This window comes from Rattus rattus, chromosome 4 (assembly GCF_011064425.1).
Source record: "Rattus rattus isolate New Zealand chromosome 4, Rrattus_CSIRO_v1, whole genome shotgun sequence".
NCBI lineage: Eukaryota > Metazoa > Chordata > Mammalia > Rodentia > Muridae > Rattus > Rattus rattus.
The window spans coordinates 72,946,416-72,969,264 of record NC_046157.1 but is presented as its reverse complement, the minus strand read 5'-3'; positions in this window follow the sequence as shown (position 1 = coordinate 72,969,264).

Sequence of the window (22,849 nt, the reverse complement as noted above, 5' to 3'; positions counted from 1 at the left end):
CTAGAATGATTTTCTACACTTAGATTTTTCAGCATCTAAGTTATACTTGTTCTATATAAAGGAGTATTTTATCTTTGCTAAAATTTTCACAAACCTCATACTATAATACTTAAATGTTTGATATTCTTTACGCTTCAGCAAATTATATTTAAAAATAAAAAAGAATCATTGTTCTATCTCTGGGTTATTATAAATACCATGCCTAAACTGAGACTTGGAGAATATATAAATTTTTAAATAATTAAAATTTCACTTGCTGGCTTTAGTTTAATATTCCCTTTCTTCCTCTAGAGAACATGAGGATACTCTGTGAAAATTGTTTATTTTATTGAAGTTTTAAATAATATTTCATAAAAGTGATATATATAAAGAATTTTATAGCATACAGACATAATCTTAAAACAAACTGCAGGAAAGATATATGAACCATAACAGTCAGTTAACAGAGAAGAAAAATATTGAACAGGGCTACCATATATGAACTGTACTCCTGAATGAATAATTCTAAACTATTCACAGCTTGTATTTTGAAATATTAAGTTTGAAACCTTATTTTATTTGCCATGTTTCAGAACATCAAAAATCATAATAGACATGATCTCAGTTTGTTAATGATTAAATGTATTGTATCTGTACATATACATACACATACACACAGGCTTATATGCCTTGGGCCAAAGAAATATATATATTAATAAATAAATATATTAATTAATAAATCGTGTGTGTGTGTGTGTGTGTGTGTGTGTGTAATTCCTAGGCCTAAGATAGATCCTCTCATTTCAGTATTGAGAGATGTAGTTCTGCCTATACCTGGACTATTAATGCGTTTTAAAATGAATGTTACCAAGGAAAAGTTATGTAGAAATCACCTGTGAAATGATTCTTAGTTGCTGAGGTGACAGCAGAACCTTCCTAGCCCAGTACCGTACAGAGAACACCAGCAGCAAATACGTGAGAGGCGCCTAATAATTCCAGAGCCCCAAGGCTTGAGAGCAAGTGGGCTATGCAAACTGGATGATACATAGAGAAACTACCCCATACACTTTTTCTTTAAAATGTTTTTAATCCACATACAGGCAGTTACCTAAAGACTCCTTAAAGCTAGACTATTCGTGCAGTATCTTCTCAACTATCCAGAGGTACAACTGATTTACAATTGTAAGATTGTCCCAACTAACCTTGCATGTTTCATTTCTGAAAACAACTGGGTGTTACAATAAAAGATTACTTAGCTAAGGCATCTGTACAAACTTTTCCTTAACTGACAGGTCGGTTGAAAGCCTCATTTTCTTCACGTTATACTTTTCTTTATCATGTGTATATTTTGGAGAAACACAACTGAGCTGGAATGAACAGCTTGGCTGCTGGGCGTCAATCTGTGGTCTGACAGGTGCTGGCTCATCATGGAGGTGTGAGCTTATGTCTGCTCCCTGTGCAGTTTCTGAGAGGTCAGGCCAATGGAACAGCAGTAAGGCTTGGAGAGCTCCTCTCACAAAGGTGGCATAGGCATCAGAGGAGAAGAACCGTGCAAGGTCTTCCAAGGCTACGACTCCCGAGTGGTGCAGTTTCATGCTTTATCGCTGGTTTTATAGACTAGGTCAGTGAGCTCTACTCAGACTGCTGAAGTTGGAGGACCACATCTTTCCTTAACTTCGAAGCCCACTAACATTGCATAGTTACAGACCTGAAATTATTTCCATATTTGTAGTCAGTATACTGCATAGCATAGTAGTAGTTGGGTAGGGGAACACCCTCATGGTAGAAGGCAGATGAGGGAAGGGATAGGAGGCTCATGAACTGGACACTGGAAAAGGAGATAACATTGGAAATGTAAATTAAAAAATCCAATAAAAAATGTGACTTTCCAAGGCAACAACATTAATTCTTTTCCTCAATTATATGTTCTTAAATTTGACATTAGATTTAAAAAACTTATACATTCTGATATCCAAATGCCTAATAAACTTTCTACCTCAATATATTTTACTTAAATAACATAAACAGATATATTTATTGTTTATCAGTTATTTAATTATTGACCTGTTTATATGTATTTTCATGTTCAAACTGCTAGTCTACTTCATTATAATAATTTGAATGAGTATATATTTCAGCCATGTATATATAATACATATTATGTAAAAAGATGTTCTCAATATGTATCCAGGAAACTAAATCCATGACTTTCTGGTACAGAAATAAATACATATTAAACATAATTATCTTGCCCCTGGGCATTTGCTTAGACAACTTTTTTCTGCTTCTATAGGCTGACAGTGGTTATATGAGAGGACTTTTGCATACATTATATTTTTGAATAATAAATATGGTCTTCTGAGGGCAGATGTTTGAATATAGTTCTGAAAAGCAAGTATAATTATGTATTCAAGAGATTTTATATAACTATTTAGAAATATTTTTAAATAAATAAGTTCAGCAGAATTTTAAGATACTTATGAAAAATAAAACTAAGTAGTATATTATAATCATATGATACAAAAACAAATAGAACATGCTAACTGATTGTAAAGTTTTACTTTGAGCAGATCAGGGAAAATCATGTATAAAAAAACTTAAGTATTTCATATTTTATTTGAAGAACTTTACCTCTTTAAAATTTACAATTTAAAGCCTGAACTTAGCGGATGTTTCAGAGTTGAATAAATAAATGAGTCTGGTAGGTAGTAGTAGCTATCAGGGTTAAACTGTCAGAGAAGGAATTTATAAATAAAAAAAAGAAAGGATGATGGAATTACAGGATGGAGTTACAAACATCAGAAAATTATATATGGAAATAGATAATGTGTGCATTTTAATTTAATGTGTAATTTTAATATGTGCATGTAAAAAAGTCAGAATGAATCTGTCTTCAACATTCTAGAAAGAGTAAGAAATTAATGACAAGCTAACATCCAAATAGTAGTTGCTAACACCATTCATAAATATGAAGAAGCCTGATACCTTGATGTAGTGGAACAATTGAATTTAAAGTTCTCCAGTAATTCTGTTCTATCTTGCAAGATTAAGAATGGGGAAAAGAGGAAAGGAACATCTTATTTTGAAAAAGTCAACGACAGCAACATTAGGGTAAATTAATCATTAAATATATGCAATTAAACACAACTAGTGTCGATGAATAAATGTTGATACATCTTTTTATAAGAATAGCCATTCTCAGCTTTTAAGCTTTATAGAGGGGTCTGCTCTAAAGATATTTTCTTTGTGGCTGTGCAGTGGAGCAAACATACAGTAGGAGAAATACCAGTACTATTAAAATTTTGTAATTCATCTATCCTTAAATAAGTAGTTTTCAAAATTAACTATAAGGATAATATTGAGTCATTGAAATAGGAAAAAATATCCTTATAGTTTTTAAAGGTATTGCTCAAATGAGTACAACTCTTTACTAATATTTTTGTGACTTTTAGAAACATACTAGTGAAATGAAGCCTTATGAAACTTGTCACTGGATTCCCCTCTTTATTTTGTAGTATTATGAATAGTATACTCCACTGCCATGAGCAGGGTAACTGTGAATAGAACAAGGATGTAGAAAGGAGGGTAATGGTAGACATGGACATAAGATTCTGGGTTCACCTCAAGAATAAACTTTAAAAAACAATCCCCACTGCTTCACTAAGTACTGGGGACAGCATAACAATTGGAACTTGAGAAAACAGTCTCTCTGAGCCACTCAATAGTGTTCTTCTGACTGAATGTCCCTGTCCTACGGCCTTTCATTGTAGTGGATCATCCTCCTACTAGGAAGTATTTCAAGCCCGCTGTCTCCTCCCACACATGAGACCATATCCTGGGTCAGGGTTTGAGCCTCAGAAGTGATCATTTGGCTCCCATCAACTCTACAAGTGGTTGCTCTACTCATAGTTGCATGAACATCATAAAAAAACATGAGTTTCCTCCCTATGTTGATTTAAATAAAAGCAAAGCCTATTTAAGTGAATTACTTCAAATTGCAGAGAGAGTTGACTTACAGTGAGATTGATAACCACATATTTAAAAGAAATATGTGATTGAAAACTCATTGCTAAAAGTATAAGAAATAGGACATTGAACAATTAAGACACAGATTGATATGAGCACAACCTGGACTGCAGTAGATGCATCCTGAAACCTTTAATTGTCACCATCTTTGTTTGTTCCCTAAGAAGGTGAAGTGTAAGACATTTTTTCTTACCTGGAATAAAGACAACTTAATCTTTGTGTGATCAAGTTGATGAAATGAGACCATATAAATAATCTTCTATGAAATAGGTTGTCATTACATACTAATTATTAAGTGGTTGATGTTTCTAATGGTTATTATTATACACTTGCAAACATTAGAAATATTTGTTTGAAACTATCAGGGAAAGTGTTTTTAAAATTCATTGACCAGTACATTGAAACAGAGAACGGAATACAATCTTTTAGATGCTTTCCACAGTCAATAAATATTGACTCCTTAAAAAAAATATAACCAACAAATTTTGAGTCATGTCCTAAGTCTCCAAAGGAAAAAATGACAATAGATTCAATTTTATTTTATATTTTTAATAAAGATTTATTATTCAAAGTAAAAAATTATAAACATGGGTTATATTTTCCTTTTATGTTGAAAATAGATTCTCCTCTCATAAAACACATTTTCACAACAGTTTTCTCTCTTGAGACTCCTTTCAAGCCACCTTTCCCCACTTCATTCTAGATCCATTCCAAGCAGAAGACTGGATAAAAGAAGACATCAGAAAACCCTTGAAATTGTGGATATATTTGTTAAAAAGTCAGTGCAAACAAACTCAAATAAAAACATCTTTTTTTATTCTTTCAGTTAATCAACTAATTTATTTATTTACATCCCAACGACTGCTGTCTGCCATAGTCTTCTTATGGTATCCTTTACCCCTTCCCCCTTCTACTTCTCCTCAAGGCTGTAAAGGATTAAGCTCATCCTCTCCCACTGACAGCAGACAAGGCATTCCTGTTGGAAAATAGATTCTCCAAACAATAAACAGCTTTAGGGATATCACCTTAAACATCTTACCTGTAAGAATATATTGAGCTAACATATTTGGTCCTTTTTTGACATAGTTACAATAATTACCATTCAAAAATACTTGCAACCCAATCATTAATACCTATCTGTGGTCTTTTGAAATGTTCAGGCCAGGGATTGGCACTATTAGGAAGTGTGGCCATATTGGACTGGGCATGGCCTTTTTAGGGGAAAGTGTGTCACTGTAGGGGTGAACTTTTTGACCCTCCTCCTACACACATGGAAACTAGTCTTCTTTATTTTGACTTTGGAATAAGTTGTAGAATTCTAAGCTCTTCCATTGCCATGACTACCTGAATGCTGCCATGCTTCCTGCCTTTATGATAATGGACCTGTAAGGTAGCCCCAAATAAACTTTAAAAGAGTTTCCTTGGTAATGGTGCCTCTTTATGACAATGGAAACCCTGACTTAGACAGAAGTTGGCTCCAGGAATGGGGTATTTTGTGATAGGCCTGAATATACTTTTGTTTGGATTTGGGGACTTTGAACTCCTAAGGCAGTAGAATGCTTTAAGTAGAGCTTAATGGGCTATCCTAATAGGAATATGAAAGACTTTCTTGCTTAGAGTGATTGGAACTGTAGACGTCTGGGTCTAGAGGTTTCACAGAAGAATTTGGGTGTATGGCCAAGAGGTAAGTTTAGTGATATTTTGAAGAATGTGGCTGCTTTTTGCCCTTGTCCAAAGTGTTTGCCTGAGGCTAAGGTACAGAGAATCAAATTAATTGCTTTGACAAAGGAGGTTTAAAAACAATCTGGTTTAGACTCTGTGCTGTGATTTAGTCTCATAAAGAAAGTTTTGATGAAGCACAGGGAGGTTATCAAGGAAAACTTTAAAGTTTTTACTTCAAGTAATAAAGGATGTCCAATGGAGATGAATCCTGTGTTCAAGGTGACAAACAATTAAAAGAATGGTGACTTCTAAGCAAGATTCCATCCAGCTAAGCTAATCGGTTTCGTGTTTGCGTTTGAACAAGGGACAGTTGTAGCATATTAGGCACTAACCCTTGGCTATTGTTTTTGTTTGAACTATTAATCTAGAGTGACTACAATTGAGAAATGAAGGTCATACCTGTGATCCAGATCATGAGGCTGAAAGACACATGCTTTTCATACTGATCTTGAGGAGTAATGGCCATGAAAGGTTTTGGCCCAGGCATGGTGGTATACATCTTTAAGTCCAGGAGACAGGGACAAGCAAATCTTTTAATTCAAGGCCAGCCTGGGACAGACAAAATTCTAGATAAAGAAAAACTTAAGTCCAAGTATGACGGTATCTGCCTTTGAACCCAGAATTCAGGAGACCCATGCAGATCTCTGACTTCAAGTTCAACCTACATACAAAATGTCGGCCAGCCAAGCTTAAACACTGAAGGAGTTGGAAAACAGAAAGCTTATAATAATGTAGTAGAAAAAGTTGGGCTTATTCCAAGTCTAGCAAGCAGCAGAACTCAGTAGGTTCAGCCATGTAGCTCTGGCTTTAGGATAAAAAAAAATAAAATACTGGGAAAATTGATGATGGTTAGCTGGAATTAAGAAATTATTGGTGATTAAAGAGAGACCAGGATTACAGAAGGAAAATCTTGGACTTGTTCCCTGAGAGCACAAAGAAACTGATCCAGAGATAGCAAAGATTGTACTTTTTGCAGCAGCTGGATTTGATAATGTGTAAGAATCAACCAGGTTAAACTGGTTTTGAAGGTATGAGAGGTTCATGGAAATCAACTGAGGCTTGGAATTATGAGAGAGACCAGGGAAAGCCACTGGCGAAGGTACAGCCTTGTTTATAATTGAAGACCCAGGACTGAAGAGGTCATGCGAAGAAGTTGAGGTTTGGCACACACACACACACACACACACACACACACACACACACACACACACACACACACACACAGAGCCTAGGAGATAGTATTGTAGTATCCAGTAAAGCCTCGTTGCAGCAGCAGCTCTCAGTGTATTGGATATTCTAGTACCATAGAATGGTCACCCAGAACAGCGGCAGAGTGAAGTGGAGTCACCCAGACCCTAGAGCTCACAGATGTAAAGCTGTGACCCAAGCCTGTTGGAGCATCTTAGAAGAGCATATGTGGACCCCAGAAATTGGAACAAGAAGCTGTAACACTGAGTTTCCTTTGGGGAAAGATGTTTGAGATGTCACAGCCATGGTATATATTCTGAGGAAAGCTGCTAACTGTGGAAAACCACATTGAATTGTGATGCAGTCAACAAAGCATAAAGGAATTGGTCATTAGACACGGGGATACTGAGTTTGGAGTTTGCCTAGCTGGTTTTTGACCTTGTTTTGGGCCAGCATTTTCTCACAATGGAATTTTGGAATGGTATTATATATCTTGTGATAGAGAAGTTATATGATATGCTTTTTTTATTTATTTCAATTTTATAAGTGGTTACAGTTAAGTGGTTGGGTGAATCTTAGAAGAAACTTTTAACTTTAGACTTTTAACATTGTTGGGACTTTTGAAGTTGGACTAAATGTATTTTACCTTATGTATGACTAGGTTTGGCCCCCACAGTCTTACATGTTTGCACAAGCCTCTGCGGGACAGAGAGTGGAAAGTGGTGGTTTGTATATGCTTGGCCCAGGGAATGGCACTATTAAGATATGTGGCCTTTTTGAAGTAGATCTGACCTTTTATTTTTTTTTTCTTTTTTTCGGAGCTGGGGACTGAACCCAGGGCCTTGCACTTGCTAGGCAAGCGCTCTTCCACTGTGCTAAATCCCCAACCCCAGACCTGCCCTTTTTGAAGAAAGTGTGTCACTGTGGGGGTGGTATTTGAGACTCTTCCTAGCCATGGGCGAGCCAATTTTCTCCTATTTGCCTTTGGAGTAAGATGTAGAAGTGTCTACTCTTCCAGTGCCATGCCTTCCTAGATGCTGCCTTGCTTCCTGCCATGGTGATAGCAGAGTGAAACTGAACCTTTAAGCTAGCCCCAATTAAATCCCATCTTTCTGAGAGTTTCCTTTGTCTTATCCCTGTATAGTATGGAAACCCTAACTAAGACACTATTTACACACATAGTGATGAAAGCCTTGCAGATCTGATTATGAGATAAAAAGGGATGAATGAACAGAGTAGATCCATTCCAATAACATGGCCACTTTCAAGGTGTGAACATTTCCTGCAGACAAAAGTTTTCCAAGTGTAAGGACTGATGCAGGATCTGGAGGGACTGCAGATGACGGTGAAGAGCTGACTCAGTAGTTAAGCAGGCCAGCTGCTCTTCCAGGGGACCAGGTCAAGTTCCCCAAAGCCAGATATCAGTTGTATATAGGAGGGCTACTGGTTTCTTTGAGTTAATTTTGTATCCAGCCAGTTTGCTGAATATAGTTATCAGCTGTAGGAATTCTGCGGTAGACTTTTGGTGTTTTATCTACCCTCACATCCTCAACAAATAACAATATTTTGACTTCTTCCTTTCTGATTTGTATCTCCTTATTCTCTATTAGCTATCTTACTGTTCTGAGTAGAACTCCAAGTATTATACTGAATAGATGGGGAGAAAGTTTACATCATTATTTTGCCCTGATTTTAGTGGAATTGCTTTAAGTTTCTGTCCATTTAGTTAGATTTTGGCTATTGGCTTGCTGTATTTTGCTTTAATTATGTTAAAGTATATACATTTTATCTCTGATTTCTCTAATACTTTTTTTTTTCAGAGCTGGGGACTGAACCCAGGGCCTTGCTCTTGCTAGGCAAGCGCTCTACCACTGAGCTAAATCCCCAACCCCTTCTCTAATACTTTTAACATTAAGGTATGCACATTTTATCTCTGATTTCTCTAATATTTTTAACATTAAGTGGTGTTATTTTTGTCAAAGGCTTTTGTGAACATCTAATGAAATCATCATGAGATTATTTTTTTTTTCCTTTTAGATTGTCTGTCTGGTGGATTACATTGTTGAATTTTTTTTTAATTGAACCATCCCTGCATTCCTGGGGCAAAGCATATTTGATCATAATAGATATTTTTGACCTGTTCCTGAATTCTGTTTGTAAGTATTTTATTTAGTATTTTTGCATCCCTGTTCATAAGAGAAAGTCTGCTAGAATTGTACACTAAAATCATCTGGCCATAGGCTCTGCGGGGAGGGAAGATTTGGATACTTTTTAAATTATTTCTTCTATTTCTTTAATGGATTTTTATATATTTTACCTAATTTTTATTTAATTTGGTAAGTTGTCTCTGTCTAGAAAAATCATACATTTCATTAAGATATTTTCAACTTTGTAGGATATAGGCTTTTAAAATGAGATCAAATGATTCTTTGAATTTCCTCAGTGTCTGTTCTTATGTTTTCTTTTTTATTTCTGATTTGTTTATTTGAATAATCTTTCTCTGTCTTTTGATTTGTTATATTAAGGGTTGGTCTAGCATGTCAATTTTTCTCAAAGAGCCAGCCCTTGGTTTCGTTGATTCTTTTATTGCTTTCTTTGTTTGTAATGGATTGATTTCAGGCCTGATGTTGATGGCTTCCTGTCTACTACTCTCCTCCTCCTCCTCCTGCTTCTGCTCCTCCTCCTCCTCCTCCTCCTCTTCTTCCTCCTCCTCCTCCTCCTCCTTCTCTTTCACCTCCTCCTCTCCCTCCTCATTCTCCTCTAGAGATTTCAGATGTAATTTTAAAATACAACTTTCTAATTTCTTTATAAAAGTACTTAGTGCTATAAACTTTCCTTTTGACACTGCTATCATTGTGTCCCATGTATCTTGGTATGCTTTGCCTTCATTTTCATTGAACCATGGAATCACTTATCTCCTATGTTTTGTTGGATATGGGTGGCCATCTTGTGTTGGAGTTGTGTCCACGCTTGCATGCTCATTTATTTCATCAGTGCCCAAGTTGTCACATTTCTCAAGGCAGTTGTTTCATAGTTCAAACTCTAATTCTAAATACTAGTATACTATATAAAAATAAATCATTTTCCACACTTGGTCTTTAATAATGAAAACATAACAATGATTTGAAAGTACTTAAACCCTGATGAAAGCGCCACACAATCAATTACAAATATGAATTACCACTTTAAATAAATAATATGAATATAAGAGCATGTTTTATTGCATATGAATTCATTTACAATTAAGTTTTGATTTCACCAAAAGTTATCTACTAATAATGTTTACATACATCTTATTTACCAGAATTATATTTTGTTAATTAAAGTACTCTGTGTAAGTCATAAAAATACTTAAATTCCCTTGTTAGTAAACAATTAATTCTCATACAAAGAATATGTAAACAATTAAATAATTATATTATTGATCATGCTATTATTAAAGGTTCACTATATATATATAAAGATTATATTACTATATAAAAGGTTCACTATATTCTTTTTAAAAAAAAAAAGCTTTACCAATACCCAAGCTATCAAAATTCAGGATACAGATTATACTTTACTTCAAACAAAACCCATTTTCCTTATGAAGACACTTTAATAGCTATGCAGTCAAAATGCAAGAAATGAGAACCTTGGCCTGCACTTGGCAATTATTCAAAGCTGTGAGTCAGACTGAATATACTATGTGTCTTTATTACTATTTCATCAACCTGCTATAGTTGCACATGTACAAAGGCTCTGCTAACACTGTATAGATAGAACAGCTGGCTGCTTGAGGCATCAATGTCTTAGAGGAGTGAAGTGTTTTGTGGCTGTTTATTATGTGAATGATTACCTGCTATAAGGCAGAGATATTTTCATATAGCCTTAAGCAATGAAAGCCCTTAAGCCGGCATTCATCCTGTTCTTTCAGTAAGAGACACATGGAGCAGAATACATAAATTAACATCTCAACTTGACAGAATTGAGTAGTCTGTCTATTAACCCCAAGTATCCCTGAGTGTGATAAATAATCCTGAATGCGGTATTTTTTACACCCTGGGAATTGCAAGAATAGTTAATGGTACTAGGGAGGTATCATTTCAAAGTAAAGGGTTTTTAATATGTCTCTATGCAGTGTCATTCCTTAATGAGTTAAACGATGGCAATGTTTCATTGAAATTGCTTTAACATGCTAGAAAATACTCATATCCTCATGAACTTCAAATATATTCATAATTTCTATGATATCGGTAATGTATTTGAGATATCTTATATCTTTAGTCAAGAATTATCACACTTAGCCACAAAAATATTCATAGTCTGACTCACATCAAAAGATAAATGCTTAGAATTCCTTTTCCATGAATAATTTGTTGACTGTTAGGTGAAAATGATTATTGTTAAATCCTACTTCAAAAGGTACCAACATTTTTCTGACAAGTATTTCCATACTACTTGGATACTTAAGGGATACTTTCATTCAAGACCAAACCGATAGACAGGGATTATTCCTGGAGAAGAGTTTTCATGAAGGGAGAATTAGAACCCATGATCCACAACAGGAAGTATTATATCAATGACATGCTCAAGGCATTATTATTCCCACATTTACTTTGAATTGAATGAGTAGAATGAAATTTAAATATACAGTGATCATCATTTATGGGGCCATAGAAAGTGCTGACAAACTCAATTAGAAAACATAAGACTCAATTCTTATTTTTTATATTAGTATAAAATTACATTCAATACCAAAATGGCTTAAAAACTTCACATTGAAAACAGATTATATATTGAAAATATATTTTTCCCACATGTGAATAAAGAGACTGACTATAGATATATCTAGAAGGTGAGGAAAATAAACTACACATAGTCATGGACTGTTATTTTAGCCACAAGAATACATGTTTATTTTTAATTTAAAATTAAGTAAATATATATATGTATATATATTTCTTCTTTCAGGAAAATTCAATAGCAGTGACTCAGAAATATTTGAAATAAATAGAATGAAATTGAGAAAAACTCAAGAAAACATCCTTGAAATTCCTGCAATGACTGACACTGCCCTGACTAGTTCCTTTCTGATGAGAAACCATGATGGTGTTGATAGACAATCAATTCTGTCAGTCATATGCGGAGGTGATTACTGATGGATTTTATTGTCTTAGACTCAGTAACATCATGTTAAAAAATACTTTTGCTCCAGATTGAATTCTTGACATCCAATCAAAGTTACAAGAGCAAGGAAGACTACAGAGAGAATTGTCACTAAGAACAATTGCTACAGAGTGATCCAAAGAATCAGGTCAAGGCTTTGTGAAATGTTTACACAGGATGAAATGTCAGAGTTCTAAAAGTTGTTAGGTGTAACTGAGAAGCTGTATTCCCAGCCAATGTGTTATTTATGTTTGTGTGAAGAAAAAAATCCAAATTCTAGAGTTGTGTTTGCAAGACCAGCTCAACAACACTGTTGCAAACAACCCAAAAGTGTGAAATAATATGGTATAAAAATTATTAGTTATTTAAAACACATTCTCTGTATGTGAGACACAGTAAGTATGTGCTAATTTATTAAATAAATGGATAATGGTCAAAATAGAAAATGGTATATTAATACACTTGAAGCTTTGACACAAAGTTAAGGAATTTCATATAAAACTGAAATATTGTAATACATAAATAAAATCATAACTGTCCTGAAATTTTAGCTTAGGAATTGTGTTATTGATATTTAATGATAGTTTTTAATAGAATGGTGGTCTCCATGAGGAACAATAAGTATATTCTTATGTCTTTTCAAATTCCAAATGCTTGCACGTACCCTCCATATGCTTCCATCAAAGCTTCACAGTCTGATTTATTACACGATCTCTTTGCAAGTATTGCAATCGCTGTGTAGATGATATAGTAAATGTAGGTATGAACTCTCCTAGAGACAGCTTCTCTGTCGTAGTATGGGGAAGTTTATATTTACACATAATTACTAGGGATGGGGAAATCTCAGTGAATTAATAGTTTGCATTTGCAAAACTATTACTGAGAGTAGAGAGCGGGAAAAATGAAAGAATAATGAAATTAAATACAGGGACAATGATAAAACAATATATAGGAATTTTCTACATTGTATATCTACTTCAGTGGCACAGTTAGTGCATAATATAGCAATGTATTTGCACATCGATACCTATGTAGATTTTTAAAAACTTTTTAATCAATAATTTCCATATTAAAATATTTTATATAATAATAAACAAATTAAACACATCCAAATGTATCTAAAAATCTTAATTGTTCCAAATTTAAAATTTCCTTCATGACCCACTTCAGAAAAATGACTGCAGTAAAGCTGCATAAAACCCTTTGGAAGATTCCGCAACGTGAGCAGAGTCACAGAAAAGAGCCATCCTCGTGCCCCAGTAAGCACTCAATGATTGAATTTACATCAAAGGTGTCAAGGGATCATTGTCGGTAGTATACTTCCTTTACATAATTGGTAATGTCACTGCTTTGCAGCTACAAATGTAAGATTCCAGCAAAGAGCATCAGTGATTCTAAACTATAATATGTAAAATAAGAGCTGGTATAAAACAAGATATTGATTATATGCCTTCGTAGATTATTACGCATCTCAGTGTTTAAAACATGCTAAGTCATAAGATTAACACTTCCCATTTAATCAAATAATCATTTCTAAAATAACCAAAATTAAGACAACCTCAGTCTTGAGCATTAATCCTGTAAAGAATCTTACCCAAAGCTAAATTAAGGAGTGATATGAGTTCAGCCAAAGTTATAGATCATAATGGTCTATAATGAAATTATTCTACATTTCTAGTGATCGGGTTAGAACATATATTAACATGGTAAAATATTCTAGATGTATGATGTTTTAAGACAATCCAAACATGCAGTTTATAAAGCCTTAGCTAGAGAGTTAATCAGGGAAAAGATGAACACCGAAACTACACTGGGTTGAATGATATCTAAATTAGGACTTTATTACTTAATGTTATATAAGTATTCAAAATGCTTTCAGGCATAAAAGATTTTATTTAGAGAATAATGATAGGTTTCATATCTCTTATAGTATATTTTAATTTTACTCAGAAAAAACAAGAGAGAAAAAGTGGCATAATATTTGCTTTTAAAATGAATGTGTGGATATGTATTGGTAATTTTTTATTACAAGTGTTTGATGTTGTGAACAAAAATCATGTCTATACTCATATTCTCATGTTTTCACAGCAGGTACGCTTAGGTACTGAGGCTTCTCTTAATTTAATCATTTAATGTTTTGTTTATATTAATTTTAAAATTTATCATATATTTGAAGTAAAACAAAGAAACTTGTTTTTTCATTTCTTTTTATTTTCTGTCTGTGTGTCTGTCTGTGTGTCTGTCTGTCCATCTCTGTCTCTCTCTGTCTCTCTGTCTCCTCGCTCTCTCTGTCTCTCTCTCTCTCTCTCTCTCTCTCTCTCTCTCTCTCTCTGTGTGTGTGTGTGTGTGTGTGTGTGTGTGTGCATAAATTTAATCCTGCTATTACTACTAGTTTTACTTCCTCTTACCTAAGCCTCCTAAATTTTGGTATCCTGAGATTAGGGACAAGTAATTATTTTTTAATACAAGAAACATATAATAGTTCTTAACATAAAATTACTCTTTTACAACATTGACCATGACAAAGGGTGTCCCTCATTAACTTCTTTCTTGATGGTTCCTGTATTATTTTAATACTGCTGTAATTAAATGTCCTAAAAAAAGAAATTTAGGAAATAAAGGGTTCATTATTGCTTATATTTTTGGGGAACATAGTCTACCACGGTGGAGAAAACACAAGAGTTTCAAGCATATGACTTTACTTTGCAATTAGGATTCAGGGAGATTAGATTTTATCTACATGCAAGAATTGTTGAGAGAAAACAGGAAGAAGAGATATTCCAGAAATCCTCAAAACCGATTTTGAGCAACTGTCTTTCTTCAGCTCCTACAAGCTTAGTATGTTTTCCAAAGTGTCACAAACTCAAGGCCACCTGTTCAAATCCATGAGCTATGGGAGCCATTCATATTCCAACATCAGCTAGCCCTTGTGAGTGATCACATGTTCCAGGTTTATATTAAAATTGTTGAGGCACATTAAATCCTACTCACCCTATGCAGAGATAATTCCCCCCACAATAGTTCTGTAGTCAGTCACATACATGTACCTCTTAATTTTTAATCCAGATTTGTTGATCATTCTTTCGATTGTCCTCACACTTTACAGTGTTGAGAGCTTCTCTGTTTCAGCAACAGGCATTTAAACTCATTACTATCTCCACCACTTTTGGGTTTACATAGTATGCATGGACAGACTCAGTTGGACTTGAACTCGTGATTAATTACTGAAATTACAGACATATCTTTTCTGAAACAAGATTTTGTAATTACTGTTTACAATTATCTCTTTCCTCAAAAGAGGGCACCTTATCATGTAATTGATGCCAGCACAATTATGCGTTCAAAATATTCAGTAAATATTTTAAATTTTTATGACAATTTCAGATAAATGAATACTATGTAAATCACATTTTAAGATTAAATGTCTGTTAAAACGGCTTGAAAATCAGTCCCTTGTTTCTCTCATATTTATGTATTTCAGTTTGGCTTTTCATTAAGATATTTACATTTTCTTTCAGTTTAGCTCCTTTGTGCTTGCAATTTTTCCTCTCAAAACACCTGTCTCTCCGCTTCCTTTTGTTAAACAAATCCTCAAACCCAGAAAGTGGCTGAAAGGCAAATGGATAAAATGTTTCAGGCAGGTGTTTTTATTTATCCCTCTAACTGAATTGAGTGCCTAAGAAAGGGGGAAAAGCCATGTTGTCTCCTGGATACCGGGATGCTATATAATGTGTGTCACTACTTGCAATTTGAAAGAAATTGCCCAGCTATTATGAAGTAAATCCTTTTGAAATTATGGTAATTATGAAGTCCAGGAGCCTTCACTCTCTACGACTTCATTGTTTGAGGCACATTTACTACAGTCTACATAAAAAATAGTTATCACATATTTATCTGTTTAGTCATTCTCATCTTCATGAGATAATAGTGACTATTGACAATACTTCTGTCTGAGTTGCTGTCTAATTTCGCTATTATTTCATGTATTTCTTTAGTGCCTTATGCCTAAGGAGGTGATATATAATGAATATGTAAAGATGTAGTTAAAATATTAGAAAAAATTGAAGTAATATTTTCTCCCCCCCCCACATGGGAAGGTTTAATGAGAGGAGAAGAGTAGAAGAGGGAGGAGCAAAGGCAGGCCATGAACATGTGGAGGGAAGGGGGGAAGAGGGATGGGGAGAGAAGGGACAAAGGGAAGAGGGCAAGAGAGCAAAGAAGAGCAATGAGAGCAAGAGAAAGAGCTGAAGTAATATTTTCAATAACGCTCATAAACTACACAATCAAGATCAATCTACATTGTTGAATTTTCAACCGTAATGACAAAGCTTTCACATCATACACATTATCATTCACATCATCTTATGTATTGCACACTCCCTCTTCTCTCGGTTCATCTGAACCCCTTCAAGGGTCTTATGTCTGTTGTCATTACAAGCAGGGTTGAAGCTCAGGGATCAAAACCTCTCAAGATCTGAGTGTGACTTGGGCTTTACCTTCAGTTTGAGATGTGTATACTACTCGCTGTCTACATCTCCACTCAAAGGCTTCACAAACACCCTTCACAAAGCTCTCAACACACAGCTTTGATAAGTTATTGAACTGACATCCCTCCTACAAGGATGTTTCACATCTCTGTGAAGAGGCTTAGACAATTGTGTACACAATAGATAATAATCAGTTCTTGATTGAATGTAATGAATAGGGCAGTCTTTTCATTAGTCAATGACTGATTGACTTGAAATAATTTTTTTCATGATTAATTTTATTCACTTGTCTGTGCACCTCAGCGTGTACATGTTTATGTGTGTGCAAATGTAGGAAAGTCAGAAAGCAAACTTTAGTATTCTTCACCCCTTTCTCCCTGAGCCCAAAGCTCTGGTGTGAACTACATTTCCCAGCAAAGAACTTCCTGTCTATGTTTCAATCAAAGTGGCGGTTACAAGCATTTGAGGGAATGGTTGTCTTGTTATATTGGTACAGGTATCTGAACTCCAGTCTTCATGTTGTCAAGGCAAATACCAGCTTGACAATATTTTGAGTCCCAAAATGATAACATTTCTAAAAAGCACTGTGTTAGTGTTGGTGGTTAAAAGGAAGTAAATTTTCCAGGATTACAATGCTATGTCTACTACAATAGGAAAAAGAGAGTTGGTTTTATTTTGGTTCTCCATGAGAAGGAAATTCCTATGCAATCTAAGTTTTTTAGATGGTAAAGTATACACATTTTTTCTTCATCATTTGCTGTTTGAATGTAATGTTTGCACCATATAAATCTGCAGAAAGATGTGCATTAGAATGTGCATTAAACAGACAAGAAAAGTTCTTTTATCAAAGCAGAGTGGAATTTGGTGTCAGGGTGATATGTCTTTGAATGTGTCTTTGAATTAGTACTTATGTCATTATGATCAGATTATTATCTTTCTTGATTTTATATTCTGACATCAAAACTGGAGTACTAACTCTAATCATGCCTTAGTTGAAATGTTCATCAAATTTTCTAGAAATTCCTACTCATAAATATCAAAACTCACAAGGAAATATAACAAGTCGTATTTATTACAGCCCAAGCACACCATCACGAATGAAATGTAGCACAGAAAACCTCTAATAGCTGTCCTATAGAATAAAATTTATTTCTAGTATTTTTTCAGCTTTGCAATTTAAATAGATAATGGAAATTGTGAAAATAATGTGGCACAATTAAGAGATTAATTTATGGATAATATAAGAAGAAATTTAAATATTATACAATGTTTTAAGAATTAAAATCACACTTCTTTCTGGAGAAGTGGCTTTTTGAACCCTGAGACTATATGGCTAACAGGGCCTAGAAGTATCTAATGAGACATAACCCATATTTATTGTTAAATTTTCTTCTCCTCCAGAAAAATTTTCCTCAGACTTTCTCAAAAAATATATTCAGCATTCAGACAAATTCTCAGACAATCTGTATGCACTATATATTTTTACTACACAATTGCTATTAAGCTTTTGAAGGTATAAGGAAAGTTCAATGATAATAAAGATAATATAAAAGGGGGTTTTCCAGATGCTAAGTGGACTGGCTTTGTTTTAGTATTAATTGTCATGTCCCCTCCTGTCTAGTTCTTTCTTATCCTTATGACCACTTTCCATTCAAAGTGTGTAAAAAAGCGTACTGCCTTTTAAGACCCTAACTCACAGAAAGGTTATTCACTAGAACAGAGTAAGAGAGTTTGCTTTTAAAGCAAAACAATTCACAGTGGGCAGTACTAGGCATGTAACCAATTACTTACCTGCTTGTCCATATACCTTTTGTTACATGAATATTTTCACAGTACGATTATCTTGAAGACTCACAAAGATGCTTTCAGCAGATCGTAAAATATCTGTTGTATTTTTTCAAAGTACTTATAATAAGGGCACTGCAATCTTAACCACACTACAGGACCACTGTGCATTATAAAGACAATACGCACATATCTGCACCGATTATTTCTGCCTTATGTATAATAAAATTTGGGGTAATTTTTGGAATACATAAGCAGAGGATGTTCTGCATTTTTCTTTTTATTCCTGTGTGCTGTACACTGAGCAGAAAGTAGAGGTCCTCAACTGCAAAGCAGACAATACATTTACAGAGACTCCTTTAGTGAAAAACATGAATATAAATGGGTAAGGAAATAATAGTAACTTAATATCTGTTTCTTTCGTTAGTGTGAATGTTTCATTCTTATCCAATTTCACACAAACCTTTTCCAAGTTTACTTAAAGCCTACAAAATAATCAAGACTAAAGTTTGTGTATTTTAATGTACCCTTTTTGTTAATTTTTCCATTATTTCTTTTCCCTTACTTCTTTTCTTTTTTAGCTCTGCCTTCTCTCTTTCCCCTCTTCTAAACACATCCAAATAACATGCACACACACACACACACACACAAACACACACACACACCACACATATAGATGCACACACACACCACACATACACACCCACACACACACACACACACACACACACACACACACACACACACACACACACACACACACACACACCACCACCACCACCACCACCACCACCACCACCACCACCACAACCACCATCACGGCCACAGAAAAACAATCAACTAAAATCTTGCTTAGCTATGTTGACCAAAGGGAAATAAATTATTTTTTATTCACAACAATGCATCAAATGTCCTTGATTAAATTGGGTTATATTTCTTCCTTCTGTCTTGTCATTTGTCAAAATAGATTGGACCCTTGTTGGACAAATAATGTTGTTGTTGCTGGAGAGATGGCACAGTCATTAAAAGCATTCGATGTTCCTTTGGAAGACCTGAGTTCAATTCCCAGCACCCATGTCACGCAGAACCAATCCATCTACGTATTCAAATCCAGGAGTTGTAACAACTCTGTCCTCCGTGGGTAACTGCACTCACATACTTATAACTTAAAATTATAATAAATAAAAAATACATAAGTAACTGGAATATTACCCCATTGACATATACACATTTAATCCATTTCATTTGTTTAACAAATAATAAACAATTCACATGTCTTGAGCCTTACTTGTATATCTTTTGAAAATGTACAAATAATTATTTCTCTAAAAGTCATTCTCTGAGTAAACTGCCCTAGTACATTTTTAGAAGCTAATATGGGCAAATAATTTAAACCTAATCCTATAATTTTAACACAATGAAATTCTTCATTTTTGCAACTTAGTACAATAACTAACTAATCTTTTTAGAGGTTTAAAATTAGTCTCAAACAGACTGAAATTAAGTACTTTTTTAAAAAAAGATTAAATAAATTATCCATTTAAAAAATTAAAAAAATATCTTCATTAATTGATTCTTTTATTAAACCGTTATTCTTTCTCATGGAGTACACTCAGACCACAGTTTCCCCCTTCTCTGCTTTTGCCTGTCTGTCCTTCCACTTTTCCTCTCCTCAGATCAACTGCATTGAGAGGCATGGATCCTAGGGATTCAAATAGAGTCCATGGTTCCTGGGACACATAGTGCCTGAGAGACCAGGATTCCCTCCGGCAGTGAAGCACTCAGGATGCTTTGTGTTTCCTTAGAAGTCATGGATGCGTGAAAGCTTGACAGGACAATTGGTCTTAGACATTAATCTTGTGTAACCTGTATAGCTTACAAATGTCATTGTTTCCTGGCAACTACAACTGCACTCATCCTGGAAATTGCCATTATAGATTATTTTTCTGATAAAGGTATAAAAAGTCTGATTGCTCTCAATAAAATTGTCATAGCCTCAGCGTTGCTGTGGCCCTTCCAAAATGAACCTGTTTTCATTCCTCAGAGCCAGGTCAGTCAAGGGACTTTGGCCCAATAGGTAAGTTTGGGTATTTATAAGCATCATGTCTGCAGTACTGATGTGTTCTATTTTGTGCTAAAATTCTTTCTTTACAAAGGTGAATTAGTGAAAGTCCTTTTATTCATGTTTTCTAAGATAGTCTTTGAATCTCATAATTTTAAAAGCCTGAATTTAAACATGGTACATATCTTTCTGGACCCCTTATTTGTATAGAAAGTGACAACTCTGAAACATTTGTAAATGCAAGTACTTCATAAAGATAACCCAAGCATATGCTTAAAGATTAGTCCCCATAATAATATATATTATATATAACATATATAATAGATAATTATGAGTGTTCTATACAATCAGCTGGACTCCTGTGGCCACAAAGATTTGTAATATAAGCTCCTGCTTCTTGCAGCCCACATTTAGGACATTAATTTGAAATGTCCACCATCTCCAGAGAGGTTTCCATGGCGCACCATCAGGTATCATTACATTCAGGAATGAATAATTTGAATGGACCATGATATCTGTATGAAACTTTACTCAAACTTTGTTACAGAAGGAAAAAATGAATTTAAAGTGGTTTTGTAAATTATGATGAACTCACTCAATACCATATTTAAAAGTCTCTTTTAAGAACATTTTCTGTTGTGACTTCAATGTTTTCCTTGTTATATTTCGTCCAGAGTGTAAAAGTACAAACTGGTTCTGTTGCTCTGTGGAAATAATCCAAGGTTGTTTCTAGAGTTTTTCTTCTGATTTCTCCAGCACAGCAACATTTGTCTAGCTAATTGGAAAGGTATTGAAACCGTAAGTCAGTCACTGGTCAAATGTGACTACGTAATCGAGTCTCAGTGAATAATAGATGTTCTGCCATGCATAGTAGTACCACAAGCATACTAGTACACTAGCCCTTTACTAAGAAGCCCCTGTGAATAACACACAGACTGCTTCTCAGCTTACTTTAGCAATGAACACCAACCCCTTTGACTCACTTGTATTTCTTTAATCTAAATATACAAGTTATTTTTAGAATTGAACTTTGAGAGATCAAAATAGAACAACAACCAAAGTTGTTAGGAACACATGTCTGCTTCAATATATATATTACTTTTATCCCACAGAGAGAATGTAGGGTAGCATTTTCTTGCTATGGATCCAATTTTCTACTTATTGATTCTTCGCACAGTCTCCTGGTTATATGGACAGTAGGATAACCATTTCAGAAAATGATGCACTATTATAAAAGTAATCCTTATAGAAATTTTGATGAGTCAGAGTCATTATTAAAAGATTAATCAAATAATCAGGAAATAAACATATATAACCTAAAGAAATAACTTAGAAACAAGTTCACACTGTGGAATAATTGCTGAGATAAACCTAATCTAATTAAAATATAAACGTAATTATGAAAGGAAAAAAGGTAGATTTGTATTCAGACACATCATATGGCTTGACTTATTTACAGGAAGAAAATAATATATATATATATATCAAAATACCAATATTTTTGTCAATGAAAAGAAAGCTTAGAGTCATCTACATATTGATTTTGATTATGAGAAAGTCAAGACCTACACTGAAAATAAATCAAATACCTTAGAATTAAATTGAAGAAATAATGACTGAATCTAGGCTGTGGTATTTATCTAAGTGTTTGAGGATAATAGAATCAACAATCTTCTCACGATATTAGCCTCCAAAACAAGCCGTGCTGCACTGTAAATTGACTTTCCATTCTCAAGTAATGAATAATATGCAAACAATGGATAAATTAAGACACATGCTGCTTTTAAGGTGCTTATTAACAAGTAAATAATTTAACAGAAACAGCATTGTTTGGAAAAAACTCATGGAAAAATAAAGTATCAGTTTCATACCTAGCAAAATTCTTCTTTTATGTTGAAACTCTAACAGCAAGTAGCACATATGAAATAAAAAAGATGTATTATACAAATATCTAGAAATCACCTTGCATTTACCATTTGGATAATATTATATTTTATTAGCTAGCAGGTTCATTTAATGCTTCTGAGTTTATCAGCTTACGGAAAGATATTTTCATTAAAGGGACATATGCTTCTATCATTTTCCTTTTGCTTCTGGTCCAAATTTCATAATGAGAACTTCTAACAGGAGATCTCTGCAGAATATTTTATTATCCATTCCCTAAAATTTATTTATATAGTTTATATAATTAACTTATAGATAAATGTAATGGATGTGTTTCTGTATATGACTTAAAAGTAAATAAAAATTGTGGTAGGATAGCAGAACATATGATCATGACAACCTCACTAGAGATACTTTAACAAACCTAAATTTTACATATACATATATGTATATATGTGTGCATGTGTGTATGTGTGTGTGTATGTGTGTGTGTGTGTGTGTGTGTGTGTATGTGTGTGTGTGTGTGTGTGTGTATGTGTGTGTGTGTGTGTATGTGTGTGTATGTGTG